We start from the raw sequence: 15,642 nt of genomic DNA, 5'->3' as shown, positions 1-15,642 counted from the left end.
TAAAAAGGGCAAACTCTGAAATCTTAGCCCAACATCTTAGCAGTATACAAATATTTTGCAATTTGGGCCGATAATTCAAAAGAAGCATAATTTCTGTATCCCCTCTCCTATCTCCAGTTTATCCACCAAGCAAATTGCACATGGTCACTGAGGCTAATCTAGTGCTTCTTCACCTGATGTTAAGCCCCTCCCAACTTGCTAAGTATGAATAGTTGTACAGTAGTTTAAAAAATCTCTCCCTCTAAGCTCGAACCTCTTTTGAGTATACGCAATTATTTTCTGTTGTTATAGACTACTTAACTAAGCAGGAATGGCGTCCATCACTGAAAGTACTCACTGCATACATTTCAGGGTGGTTCTGGATTCAGATAGTTTAAATCACCACATGGTAAAAACAGCCTCTGTGTTCTTCAGGTTCGAATCACTCATTACTGTGAACATTTAACTTTTTTCAGCATCCAAACACTACATTTTATAAATGTATTTAATTAACTCTTTTGTTCCATTAACCAACTATAATACAGAGAAACAAAGGTAATTTAGTAGGTGGATGGTTCTTAATAAGAACCAGGTGGTTTACTTTCTGTGAACATTACCCTAATTTTCTCAGTGTTTTCATAAGGTCCTTGCCATTCATAATGTTTCTCTTGCATAATGGAAAAAAGAGTTAGACATATCATCATGCCTACTCTTTATATTTTTATCCTTTAGTGTAAAGTTAAAACACACTATAAATTTCTTTACTGAACACTACAGATCTGGTCTCAATGTGCATAGAGCCACTGTCACCAGAAGTCTTAAGTCCTGTTATTTTAAAAGTTCCACTCCAAAAGCTCCACTGGCACTGATGTTTGATGTTACCATTTTATTCCATTTTGTAAGCTCATGGTCATTTTCAAAATTCAAAATAGCCTAATACACACACACACACCACAAAGATTATATCTAAAGGAAAACAGCACATCTCTCAAATTTTTCAGTCATCTGTATGGTTACACTTGTTTTCTTTTGCTGCCTCAGTGGAGCTGGAGAACTACTGTTTCCCTCATTTCTATTTTCACATCTGGGCTGTTTAACTCTTTCCCATGTTCTATTTAATGCCAGTTCTTACTGTGTCAGGGTACTAAACTTGATACTATAATTGCCATCAAAAAAACTACAGAGTTCTGAGGCACCATAAAATGGCAGGCATGTTTCAGAGTTACCTCTGACCCACATACCCACATTCACCATCATATCACTATGCTCACAAAAGGATCCGTCTACATTTAGCAAGAGAGGAGAAATTACATCCTCTTCTTTCCACTCTTTAATTCAAATCAAATTCACGAATTCCACTAATCCCTAGCAGATCAAGAAGATGGTGTTGACAATTCACAGGGGATCTGAGGGGTGCAGCAATGGTGGCATTCAGTACCAACCACACCAGCTGCCCCAGAAGCAGCAGTGTGACTCAATGCCATTCAATGCCAAGAACTATGCAATTAGCACTCTGTTATGTTTAGTGAGAAAGAGGTCTCAGAAGGCATTTATACCACTAATCACCAGAAGAGATCTATCTGTGCCATTAAAAATGGGATAATATTAAAAGATAACTCTAAAGCTCACATTATCCCTAATCCATTGTAAAATGCTCATCCTAAAATCAATTTGCTCCAATATGTTGCTACTTCTAAACATTGATAGTCATCGGGAGCTGAGTTTCAGTGTAATTCTAGGCAAGGCCTTTTGTAATGGAGTGTTAATATTTTTCAAAAGAATAATTCTGGGACATTTCCCAGATCAGCATCTGGCTTTTTCATAGTTCCCTAAGGAAAGGACTTACAAGGGAAAGCAGTGGAATAATTACATTTATTAACAATTTATTTTATGCGTGAATTTTTTTGCACATCTGTAAGCAGCCCACACTTTCTCAGGTACCAACTGGTTCTGTTTTCCTTTATTTGTCTCTGAGTACCTGACATGAATGATAATATGTAGCAATGCACCTTCCCCAACACGCACACACACTTCAGTGAGTGTTCAGTAAGATTCAGTTTCATAATGAGTATCTGTAGTTTGTTGGGTGGAACACATTTTCCAACACATAAACTCTTCTTTTGTAACAGAATTATTTTCAAGAACTGTCACTAATCACACTAATTTCAAATTAAGAAACAATTAAATAGAACATGGGGAAGAGTTAAACAGCCCAGATGTGAAAATAGAAATAACGAGGGAAACAGTAGTTCTCCAGCTCCACTGAGGCAGCAAAAGAAAACAAGTGTAACCATACAGATGACTGAANAAACAGCCCAGATGTGAAAATAGAAATAACGAGGGAAACAGTAGTTCTCCAACTCCACTGAGGCAGCAAAAGAAAACAAGTGTAACCATACAGATGACTGAAAAATTTGAGAGATGTGCTGTTTTCCTTTAGATATAATCTATAAAATTCACTGGATTGTCAGCAAAGTCCACTGTCCTTTTATATTATTTAACTAAGTCATTACCAAACTTCAGAATACAGATGATTGGGGTTATTTAAATTTAAGTAATAAATTGCATTATTTGTTTCAACACAGAATTTATTAAGTCACTGGGTAAACTTGACGTGAATAAAAAAGGTCTCCCCACAGGCAAAATGTACCCTAATAAAGAAGACGTATGTAGACACAGACAAATATAATGCCAGGCACAAAGACATATATGACCTAAGTGGGACATATGTAAATGGTCCTGGAATTCTGAGTGAGGGCTACCTTGGAATTGGAACAGGAAAAAGAGAATTCATGAAGAAGATGGCATATAAACAGAATTTTGAATGATGATTGGGCTTCAGTTGGTGGAAATAATGGGAAATGCAAAAGAGTTAGAGACACTTTAATATCATAGAAGTAAAAAGAAAGAGGTAAATGAGTTTTGTCTCATTGGAATGTAGAGCATTCTTGAAATATAATGTGGGGAAGGCAGTTTGGGATAAACCTTACGTAAAAAAAAAAGAAACTTGGATATCTGAGCAACTGGTTATATGAAACACAGATAAGACACTGAAGGATGGGTGAGAAACAAAAAGATGTATTCAAGTTATAAAATATGGTTTCAAACTGTAAGGAAAATGTGTCCTATTACTAGGAGATACCATTCTTTTACTACATATATGGCTACCTTTGCAGATAGAAGTTTCAAAGTGAGAGCTAGGGGAGAATTAATTATTCTATGTGAAGGAGCGGATAAAAAAAGTTTGTAGGGGAAAAAAATCCGAGAAAAAGATTCAGAGGAGTCAGATTAGATACTGTTCAGAAAAAGAGTCAAAGGAGAAGAAAAAAAAAAAAGTTAAAGATTAGCCAAAGAGAGATTAAAAAGAGAGAGAGAGATACCTAATGAGACATTTTTCAGTTGTTTTCTGAAGTCCTTGGGATATTGGTCCTTTTGTCTATCTCTCCCAAAAATAGTACATTCTAAAGCAGAGGCACAGGAATGCTGAGTTCTATACTCACAGGGACAGAAGTCTTAATAGGATGTCTGCAAGCTATAGACCATGAAGTCTGATGCTATTTGACAATATTGCATTATCCCGTGGAGGTGGGCCTTCACCTTCAGGGCAAGGAGTCTGGATTTCACTAAGCAGATAATGAGGAGCCACTGAAGTTTGTCTTCTTTTGCTTATTTTTTAAATCAAATCTGTGTCTTAGAAATACACCTCTGATAGAAACGTACAGATTTTGGAAAAGTAGAGTTTGAAAAGGTGAGAAACAGATTATGAGACTATAAAATAATCTGGTTTAGAAGGATTGATCAACTGAATTAGGGCAATGGCAGTAGGAATGGAAATAGAGAGACAGTTTTGACAGGTGTTTGCAAATAAAGCCAAAAGGAATTGGCACACCACCAATTTAAGTAATGTTGAAAAAAGTGATCTCAAAGAGCCCCTGGCAAAGAAAATGCAAGCTGCTTTCAATAGTCTAATTGTCAGTAGGAATATTATACTATTACTTCAAAACTATTTTACAAATAAATAATATTGTTAATTAAACTAAAAACTAATGTTTTCAGTTTGAAATAATACTATGAAACTGAGCAAAGGAAACTTCATTTAAGATGGGTTTGGGAGGCCAGAATGAGGGGCTCTCACAGCCTACCCCTCATCATCAGTTGTAGACCCCAACAGGAAGAGAGGTACCTTGTGTTCCCAGAAGGAAGAAGCCTGTACTTNCTTGAAATAATACTATGAAACTGAACAAAGGAAACTTCATTTAAGATGGGTTTGGGAGGCCAGAATGAGGGGCTCTCAGAGCCTAACCCTCATCATCAGTTGTAGACCCCAACAGGAAGAGAGGTACCTTGTGTTCCCAGAAGGAAGAAGCCTGTACTTTGCTATCAGAACAGGAAGATGAAAGATTTCCTCCTTCCCTGGCAACAGCTTAGCCAATGAGAGACTGTCACAACTCAGTCAATGAAATGCCACTACACTTCCAACTCCCAGTTTACTGCAATAGACTCCAAACTCCCTCCCCCTTTCCTGTATAAAGCAGCATTCCTGGGAGCCCTAGGTGACTCAGTTGGTTAAATGTCTGACTCTTGATTTCGGCTCAAGTCATGATCTCAGGGTTGTGAGACTGACCCCCGAACTGGGCTCTGCACTGGGCATGGAGCCTGCTTAAGATTCTCTCTCTCCCTCTCTATCTCCCCCTCCCCCCCTTAAAATAAAAAGCATTCCTCTTTGTTCTTTGAACTTGCTTGTAGTTTTGCCATAGCTTGCATTTCCCAAATTGTAACTCTTGGCTATTCCCAAATAAACCCATTTTTGCTGGTGAAATAACGGACAATTTTAAGGTTAACAATAGAAAAATTCAACCAAGGGAATTAAATAAAACCATATGATTATAAATATCCCTATCAGCTCCTGTTTTTTTTGTAAATATATNCCTATCAGCTCCTGTTTTTTTGGTAAATATATGCACATTTAGTTCTGTCCTCTGAAATTTCCTGGAAGCAAAGACAAGTGATAGCAATGTGCATTCAAGATCTTTGATTATTGTCTCTCAATACCATCTTTATAACAATAGGAAAAATAATCAACTTTAAGTGGTTTCTACTCATCCAAAATGGGACCATTTGGCAGCTACCATCCAAATATAGGAGGTAGAATATTCTTCAAGACAAGTAACACATTTTCTCCAACAAGTCAATGGCACATTAAATAAGGATCAGGGTGCCATTGTAGGATAAAAGATATTTAAGAAGCATGGTAAGTTTAGATCTCATTAGAACAACTAACTCAACTGTTCAAACTTACCTTCAATGTAATCAGAAAATTGGATGGTATTAAGAATTTTCTCTTAATTCTGTTGGGTGTACTGTTTGGTAGGAAGAAGAAGGAGAAAGAAAAATGTCATTATAAGTTGAAGATGTACTCTGAAGTTTGTTTCTGGTGAAAAGATACGGTATCGAGGGTTTCCCTTAAAATACTAAGGAAACAAAGTGAATGTGTAGAGCTGAGTTGGTGCAGTGGGAGGGGGAACAGATGAAAATAGCTCAGCGAAATGTTGAAATATTGAAGTTAGGTGATACGTGTATGCAACTCATTAACATTTATTTTCTAACATTATGTGTGTTTGGACATTTCCACAAAAGGATGGTCAAAGAAAAGATTCCTCCTCAGTTTTAGATTATAAGGTAGACCACTTCAATAACTGTGTAAGTGGTCTCCCCACTTCATATACATTCCCATTTGATTCATTTCCAAAATTGCCTCCATGTTCTCGTTTTTTTAATCATGTGACATCTCCACTTCCANTCTTCCATTGATTCCAATTGCCCAATATTGTTTGTCAGATTAAGCAGCAACTCATTAGGCCTGCCATTTAAGGCTCTTTTACTTTTTTTTTAATTGAAGTAAAATTCACATAACATAAAATTAACCATTTTAAAGTGAACAATTTAGTGGCATTTCGTACATGCACAGTGTTGTTCCAACAGTACCTATCTAGTGCCAAAACATTTCATCATCCCATTAGGAAACCTCATACCCATTAAGGGGTTACTTTAAGATTGTTTTTAGTCTGGCCCAAACTGAAGAGTTAGATATGTCTCTAAATATGGCCAATGCCTTTCTTATTCCCACCCTTACTCATATTGGTACTTCTCTAATAATGTCTTCCCCAATTACTGCCTTTATATTATAAAACTCATTTAAAGTCCAAAGCAAATTCCACTTTATTCATGAAGTCTCAACAGTGCCATAAATTGGGTTGATACTCTATTTGAATTCAAGCTTTGACACATCTTATACTAATGAAAAAGTATGCTCTTTGTTACGATCATATTGAATATAGAATTTATATTTCACAGTTTATTGTTTCAATGATAATAGAACAACAACAACAAAAAACACCTTTGAAGAAAGAAAATTCTATCTTCAGCCAGTTCTTTGAGCTATTTTATCTAAGGGGAAGAAAATGGGTTTGGAATAAGAGAAACATAGAGCTCAGCCTCTGCAGTAGGTAAATTCTCTGGAAAAAGGCTGACTCCACACTAAATCACAGTGGGGGGAGAAAGTTACCATGATTGCCAATACTGTCAAAGTTTCTATAATAGACATGGTTCCAAAATCATTTTACAAAACAAAATGAAACAAAACATGCAGTGAAGCTAAAAATAATGGAAAAATCTATGGGCATAAGTGTTCAGCATTTGAAAATTCTCCACAAGGTCATTGCTGGCAAATGCATTTTTGTTGGTTGGGGCTGGCACTGGAATTGTGTTGGAGAGCCAGAACCTTCCATACCCACCTGGTTTTATTCCATGGCTCCATCAGTCTCATGGTCCCCAATCCTGCCAGGAGCATAGCCTGGCACAGGTGAGGATGAATCACAGATATCACAGGAATATGGGAATTGTAAAGGTCTTTGTGCTTTAGAGGGAACTCAGTTCAATCTCCTCATCTTGAAGAGGAAATGGCAGTCTCAAGAGGAGAGATGGACTTTTCCAAATTTGCTTAACTAGTAGCAATAAAACCCATCTTAGAATTCAGATATTCTGGTCCTGAGTCCAAGACTCTTCCCCGGGACCTAAGTTATTTTTTGTGTATATATTCTTTTATTCTTATTAAGTTTTAATAAACCCATTTATTTCATTTTTCTGTGCCTAAGAGTTTTCCTTAAAAGCTTAGTTTGTGATATTCTTTGATTTTCCTTGAGGAAAAAAGACTCTTGAGCACTAAATTTATTTATTTGCTTTTTTAAAAAAGTAAAAGTCACTTTATAGCAGTTGGTTACAATTTACTGAGTACTGTTAGGTCTCTAGACCATATTTCTAAAGGAATACTGAGGGAAAAAAGAGCAATAAGGTAAAAGCCTCATCTCTATTAAAGAGACAGGTGTGATGTTATAAGAAAATCAACTGCTGAAGACTGGTCTGTGACAGACACGTGTCCCACCCTTGGGAATAAGTCCAAAGTCTGACTTAGTTTCTGGCTTTCCTGAGGGTGTGCACAAAAATAGTGGTCCCGCTCATCCAAGCCATGGAGCCTCAGAGAGTGGTGAAGGTTGTATTCACTGCCTTGATATTTCAGTTATGCATCGTATTAATTTGCTAGGGCTGCAGTAACAAAGCACCACAAACTAGATGCCTCAAACAACAGAAATTTATTGTCTCACAGTTCTGAAGACTAGAAGTCTGAGATCAAGGTGTTGGCAGGGTTGGTTCCTTCTGAGGGCTGTGAGCTCCCTCTATACTATGCCTCCAGGCTTCTGATGGTTTTCTGACAATGTCTGGCGTTTTAGGGTTGTAGATGAATCACCCCTGTATTTGGATTTATTTCTTGCAGTTCTCAAGGCTATAGGAAGTCCAAGATCAAAATGCTGGCTGATTTGGTTTCTGGTGAGAGCTCTCTTCCTGACTTAAGACAGTTCCTTCTTGTTATGCCCTTGCATGATGGAAAGAGAGGGCACTCTGGTATTTCTTCTTATAAAAACACTAATACTGGAGCACCCAGGTGGCTCATTTGGTTAAGTATCCAACTCCTGATTTCAGCTCAGGTAATGATCTCAGGGTCCTGAGATGAGCCCTGCATTCAACTCCACAGTCAATGGGGAGTCTGCTTGAGATTCTCTCCCTCTCCCTCTGCCCCTCCCCACCCACCTGCTTGTACTCTGTCTCTCCGTTTCTAAAATAAATCTATTAAAAAAATAAAAATGCTAATCCTGTCAGATTACAGCCCCATCCTTATAACTTCATTTAAGCTTAATTACTTCTTTATAGGCCCTATCTCCAAATATAGTCACATTGAGAGTTAGAGCTTCAACATGATTTGGGGAAGGACAAATGCAGTCCATGGCAACCCCAATTTGTGCCTTCTTATTCATATGATATTCTTTCTGTATGCATATCTATCTCTGTGCCCAAGTTTCCCCCCAGTTGTACTAGAGTAGGGGTTCACTTTAATGTTAATGAATCACATCTGTTAGAAGTCTGTTTCCAAGTGATGTCACATTGTGAGGTACTAGGAACCTGATCGTTTAAATATGGGAGGGGATGCCATTCAACTCATAACACATGTGTACCCTTTCCTTAGACCAGGACTTCCAACAATTTAAGTGGCATCTTGGTTTTCATTCCTCCACAAACAAATCCTGAGGCAAGACTTTGAATGCAAGTAGGTATTTGGGGAGTATGTGAAAATGAGCAAGAGAGTGGGGAAGTGACATTGAGAAGGATGCATACTTAAGTCGGTTGCCACAGTGGAGACTGGGAAAACCTTATTAATCCCATGAGAGAGAGACAAGAAGCAGAGTTATTCTTCCAGAGAGATAAGGGGGCAGGAGCATTTAAACACTAATTTCTCTATCTACCATTGGTTGGTAGCAGCTGTGTCCCTCTCTCCATCTCCAATTGCCCCCAATCCCTTTTTCTCTCTTTCTCTCCCTCTCTATTTCTCTCATTCTTTCCTTCTCTCTCATTATTTGCTTCAGCTTAGACCACATATCCCTGGGGAAAATGCATAAACCCTCATGCCCCACTTCTAGTCCTACTTCCCTGGAGTACTAATCTGGATTTCTGCTAGTCTTCGTTTGTCATATCTGGGATGATATTTAGAAACATTCATGTTAAACACGATTCTCTCTCACGTCTCACATCTGGCATCATAAGATATCTGCAACCCAGACCAACTGTAGGTACTGAGCTATGTTCCCAACTTAGAATCTTATTCTGGAAATGATGCACATCTATCTACATTCTTTATCTGCCACTAAGGCAGAAAAACAAGTATAACAGATGTGTAAAAAATTTAGAATCTGCTTGCTTACGGTATTTGGCAATCTTAATTTGTATTTATGTTTTGTCTGTGAACCCTTGCTAACACAGATTCCATTTTTACTTAAAAAAATTTTGGCCATAGATTGTGGCTTTTAAGGCCATCTCTAAATGTCCTTCAGTTCTCCAAACATTTGGCCCATGTATATGACTATAATAAAAAAAATAATAATAATCCCAAACCTTCCAACAAACTTTAAAAAGACATAGCCCAACACACATACACACACACACAAAGACTGAGAATTAGTATCTACTTGCAAATGTCATTCCAGTGCGATAAGATCTACAGAGGCCTAAAGCTGGAAGTGGCAGATAGGAGGGAGTGGTGAGCCATGTCAACTGCTGAAAGATGGGTAAAATGAAGACAGAGAATTAGCTGTTGGATTTGGCAAAATGCAAGACATTAGTGACTTTAAGGAGGTGTTTCAGTGGAATGGTGGAAAGGAAAACTTGATTAAAATAAATAAGGTAGCAAAGGGGAAGTAAGAAAGTGGGAACTATATATTGACAGGTCTTTTAAGGGGATTAACTGTTGGGGAAGCAGAAAAAATTAACAGTATTTGGGGAGGGGTATAAGTCAAGGGAAAAAAAAGCATTATATCAATGCATGTTTTTAAGCAGAAGGAAATGATCCAGTAAAGACTGATGATATGACACAATAGAAAAGAGGATAGTTGGGTGAGTAAATTGGGTAAGAAAGAGTAGTAGAGAGAAGGTCTGATAGGAAAAAGGACCCTAAGACAGGGCCGACTATGTGTATAGATACCAGTGGATTCATGGGCTTGGTGGAAAGATGAGATTGTTTTCATGTGATTGCATGTATCTTATTAATAAAATACAAGATGAGGTCATCCACAGGTGGGGGAGGGGGATGGGGAGGGATAAGAGTTTCGAGACAAGAGTTGTATTAGTTTCCTAGGGCTGCCATTCCATATGGGATTGTTCATTTTTGCTTGCCACTGTCTCATTCAGTGGCTACCAATATCAGATGATCAGAAGGACCATGGGTTTATGGGTTTCCAGCTCCAAATCTTGGATCGCTCCACATATGTTGCACCCTCTTCCTGGAACACTCCTCACCCCTAGAAGAGCCTGTTTGGTGACTTAAAATATAATCCACAAATTCTCCACTATGCCTCTCCTCAAGAGGCAGAACTTAATCCCCTTCCCCTTGAGATAGGCTGCACTTAGTGACTTCTGTTGAATATCAAGACAGAGTGATATCACTTTCAAGACAGGATTATTTTTAAAAGACTTCAAGTGGGGCAATGACTCACACAATACTTCATAGGCGATGGGGTGAGGTTGAAGTTCAGCACCCCCTTTGTCCAGCTGATAACTTCCCAGTGACAGTAGAGCACCAACCTACACAAAGGGTATAAAATCAGCTCCCCTTTGACCCCACTGCCACCAGGGAGGGGACAAGGGGGGCAGAGTGCCAATGAACCCTAAGCACCACCTCCCAACACCTCATTCAGCCTCATTCATTCCAGGTGGATATGGAGGTTCAGGAGTTTTTCCCTTCAGTTTTGGCTGGAATAGGACGGGTGTTGCCAAAACGTTTTCCTACTATTAGACCACTGTTTCCCCAGGCCTTTGGCAAGAGGATGCAGGAGTTTCTTGGAGCTTTTTTATGTCTATGCCTGTTGGTGATTATGGGTTGGTGGCTTCTGAAGTGTGCTATCTGGAATATATGGGCAGTAATAAGGAAATGCAGGGAGCTCACCACCATGTTGTTTTTCAAGTCCTGAGATCCACAGCAATTAACCTTCTTTCACGTTTCAGAGATTTCCTGTGCTTGTACTCTGTCCAGAGTTTTGATGTTGCTATTGTTTTAGTGTAATGGGGGGAGCTGGCAGGAATGGGGCTACTGTATCTTGGAGGAACTGGAAGAATCTAGATTTTTATTTTGATCAAAATTCCTCAGTGTCCTAAGTTTTGTAGGAGGAAATACATGGCCTCAGGTTTAAGACTGCAAAGTATGGACTGATAGTGTTGCTGCGTGCAAATGATGATGAACATGTAAACTGATTGCTTTCAGTTTTTTGTTTTTTCTTTGGTGCTCTGCTTACAATGGTCTATAGTCTTTGAGTGATTGGTCCCAGCCCTATTGTGCCAATAAGCTCTATTACTATTTAGGCACATTTTTACAGAAAAGAAAGGCTTTTTAGGAACACTTGTATGGTATTAGAACAGACATTCCTGCAGTCTCTCACCTGAATTAGTAAATATTTGCCTTCAATGGGTTCGTTTACCATCTCTCCTCTCTCTCAGCACTGCCTGCTTTAATTACTTGTTTGTTAGGTATTAGCTTGATTTCCCCCCCAACAAAATCTCTTTCAGATGAGGATGACTGTCGTAAGCTACTCAAGGTCAAGGACCACACTATGAATTTTTTCTGTTACAGTTTGTGGTCTGTGTAGTTAGGATGTCACTTGGGGGTGCATCCTCATGAAGGACAAGGTGTTGTCCCATTCTTGTCCATGAAGTACTCTTGAATACCTTGAATATTTTACATACACATATTCACATTTATGTTAAATACCTTTGTGACAATAACCAATTCAATAGAATCTGCAGATAACATACCCCCAAACAGTGTGTCTCTTCTTCCAACAACGGCTGAATATTATTTTTCATATCTTACCACAACCATGCTTGAGCAAATAAGGCAGAAGTATGTTCATATATAATAATCATGTATTTAAGTTTCTTCTTCTTGGTTGAATGAAGTATTTAGTTCAGTGTAGGGCAGATGGTCTTGAGAGAACTCCTATCCATTATATGTTCTTTTATTTTTAAGAACCTAAGCCTTTGCCCAATTTTTATTAAAATTATCTCTGTTGAAAAGGTAGTACATTTGATCTCCAGTAAGCACATCAGTTATATTCATTATATTGACAATGTCCTTTATAAGTATTTTCTCATATCCTTTCATTTTGAGCTCCTCAGTAGATCTTGGACTTAAATATATAGCATATTTTCCTATTTGCATTTTTCAAATAAAGAAATGGAATGTCAGTGAGGTGAAATGACTTCAGAGGCCATGTTATGACTGATTGATATCCTTATACATTAAATCTTCAGAAGGATAGACTACTTTTACATGTGAGTAAACTCAGATCTGATAGTTTTTGTTTTACGTAAGCTCAAACCTTCTTGGGCACATGGCTCATACTTTATTTCATATAAGAAGCAAAGCCCCTCCTTCGTCTTTCCATCTCTTTCATCATCCTCACCTGTTTCACATGACCAAGTGTGCTGTTTAAGGAATCATGAGTATTACTGCAAGTGAGAAAAATCAGATAAAATCCAGTGTCCTTGGCTCTGGCCTGTGTGCTTATAAACACAATACTTTACTTAGGGTAGGAAGCAGCACAAATAGACTGCTGCCTTTGAAAGGATGAGCATGCATTCTGACCTAATAACGATCTAACACTGGCTAAATGATCTTTCTCCAAGTGGCACATTACTATCTGACACATTCATTGTTGTGTCATTTCTTTCTGAGAGGCATGTTGGGTGTCCAGTCCAAACAGAAACTTCATGAATTATCCATGTCATGGTGCTGCATCACTGCTTTACCTTTTCCAAAATAAAATCAACCCAGTCTCATCACTGTTTTCAATTACCACAGGCAGATCTGTGCTGCCCTGTGACCCCAAGAGCTTTCTTCCTGTGTCTTGGCATTTCTGACAAACATCAGCAATGGTCTACTTGCTCACTACAGCTATGAAAGCATTCCTCCTCTTAGGCAAACTGCAAAGACAGAGCTTTGCTAAGTGGGGACTTCTTCCTGACGTAGCTTTTGCCTAGGAAGTATCATACAAGAGTGACAGGTCTCCTTTCTTTGTGCCTGTTTCATTTTGGTTCCTTCTCACTCTCTTCCAGGAGGAGCTCTCTGTGTGGAGGAATGTTTCCAGGGTGAAAAGACCCCAGCAAGGCCCAGACATTCAAGTCTGAATGACCTTCCTTCTCTGTAGCTGCCATTTGGCAGCCTTCAACCCGATGGGCTGGCCGTCCTGGGTTTGCCTCTGGGCCTGTCATTTGTCGTGTTGTTGGACTGCTGATGGGCTGTCACTGCTTACCCCTTAAGCCTGCACTTTCCTCTTCTGATTTTGGCTGCCACTAGAAGGTAAAAATCAAGCAGCCACACAGCCCTTCACCCTCCTTTAGAGCCCAGTGGTTGAATCGGCCTAGAAGTGAAAAACGCAATCTTTCCATTGTCTTAACCAAATACATAGGGTATGCGTATTCCACCGCAAATTACACTGAAAAAAATCAGAATTAAAATGCATTTGATGTTCCATACTTTGCTGCTAGTTAATGCCATGCCACCTTGAAGACTCATCTCTCCTTTTGGTTTTAATTGGGTTCTTTTCTGTTGCTTTTATATCAGCTTGCACCTGACTGACATAGACTGCTGCTGATTACCAAGTGAGTTGTTCGGTGAGCTAGAGGTATGATAAATTAAACATGCTATGTATCACTCAATCCATCTTTGGCTTCTTCATGATACATTGTAATTTGGGAAGGGACTATTAAAATAAAATATTAAAGAATAAGCAGAAACAGCCCACTGTTAACGTGTCCAATGGCAAGAGAAAATTACAGGTTTCATTGTATATGCGGCACCATCTGCCTCTTTGCCGAGCCTGAGCCTTCGGCTCTCCCAGGGGAAATAGCTGTGGATAAGTTATTCAATTAGAACAGCATTATTGGCCAGCTACCTTGGAGAATTGGGTTGATGATGTTGTGATTATCCTGCTCTACATTCCTTCATGTCTCCAGCAGGCTGCAGTGCATGGCAACTTCCTTAAGTGTTTACTGAGCCCTACAGTGGAGGTGAACAATTGGAATGAAGAATATCAAGGATTCCTGAAAGAAAATCAATTTTGAATGAACTTTTCTTGCTTAGCCACAGCTTCAATATTCTGAGTCATACTGTATTTTTGTGGACTTCCATTGAATTAAGGGGTAGAAATGGCAGTGGGGAGGAAAGTGAATTTCATGATATGCATTTAACCTGTGGCACTGCACAAAATAATTCTTCACGTACGATTACAAGGTAGAAAAATACTCAATCTTCCTCAAATATATTAATCTTAGGGATGGAGAAATCTCATAGGGGCATAAGACATTTTTAATAAAGACTTTAGCAGTCCTTCAAAAACAGTTGTATCATAAAAGTAATAATCATTTACAAGTAACTCTACCAGGAGGTCAGAGCCCTTTTCAGATCATGCCATTCAACCAGCTTCCTAAATGGGAGGTTGTCCGGGATGTTCATTGCTATCTTTAGCAATCCTGTGGTTTGCAACTAGAATATCTAACAGTATTCCTTTTGCCTCATCCAAATAGGTCATACACACACACACACACACACACACACATATCCACATATATAAAATCATTTTTGTGATCTTTATATTTTTTTAAATTGTAAGTGCCTGCTGAAGAGAGTTGGAAATACTGAAAAATACATAACAGCTAGAATCTAAAATTATTTATTTTCACACCTCTCATAAGTAGGTGTATATTCATACACTACAGTATGTCACATGTTCCAGAGTGCTTATTTGTACTCTAGAGTCACTTTAGGCCATCTTTTATGATTGCTAATTGAACAGGAGCTCACTTTCTTATCCCTGGTTCAGATGCTGATGGCTCTGGAAGGTGGCTGGCTGTAGTTTAGTTTTCCTGAATTGTAAGAACTATAAGCTCGTATTCTTTGCCGTTGTTCTTGTTTTTTTGTTTTTTGACATGCTTGTATTTCCAGTCACTATTTTTAGGACCTTCTTATCTATTAGGACATTAACCCTCAATTGCCAGGGCTTGGTTACAATGAAAAGAAGAACTTTTATTCAATTTTATTATTGTTTTGAAATTTTCTATAACTGTGCACCCTTTGGTAAGCCAGCACCTGTCAGAACTTGCAGTGTCAGAGATTTCCCGATATAAGCTATCCTTACATTCCTGGAACCAGCACTATTCAGAAAACTCTTCTGTGCATGCACTGTATAAAATATCGTTTGTAGACCTTTCATATAGTAGGAATCGATGTATAATTTTTTGGTGTGGTGGGCAGACATTTAACTTTGGTATCAGGATTGTATTAACTACATAAAATATATCAGAGAATTATCCCTTATTCATTTTTTATGTTTAATTAATTTAAACAAATTATTCTAAATTCTAAAACTTAGGAATAATATACATGGAATGAATGTTATTAATGTATCCATTAAACTGACTGTTTTCTCATAACATTTTAATTGTCTTCATTTTTTAGTGGGATTTTTAATCTCTAATATAGAAAATAAATGTTTCAGTGATATTTTT

The 15,642-nt window shown here is 38.3% G+C and overlaps 1 long non-coding RNA gene across 4 annotated transcripts in view; it reads left to right on the top strand.

Moving 5' to 3' along the window:
- Positions 1-14,763, top strand: part of LOC117803106 — a 364,896-nt gene extending 350,133 nt beyond the window's left edge. For 2 of the 4 annotated variants that reach the window (XR_004626763.1, XR_004626766.1), the window contains 3 exons: positions 13,192-13,435; positions 13,700-13,737; positions 14,092-14,763. This is a non-coding gene — a long non-coding RNA (uncharacterized LOC117803106). Of the gene's footprint in view, positions 1-13,191; positions 13,436-13,699; positions 13,761-14,091 lie in introns of all 4 variants that reach the window. The other 2 variants (XR_004626764.1, XR_004626765.1) reach the window with 2 other exon arrangements.
- Positions 14,764-15,642: the final 879 nt, after the last annotated feature.

Source organism: Ailuropoda melanoleuca, chromosome 7, assembly GCF_002007445.2.
Source record: "Ailuropoda melanoleuca isolate Jingjing chromosome 7, ASM200744v2, whole genome shotgun sequence".
NCBI classification, from domain to species: Eukaryota; Metazoa; Chordata; class Mammalia; order Carnivora; family Ursidae; genus Ailuropoda; species Ailuropoda melanoleuca.
Note: the sequence above shows the minus strand (reverse complement) of the source record. Positions and strands in the feature narration are given on the sequence as shown.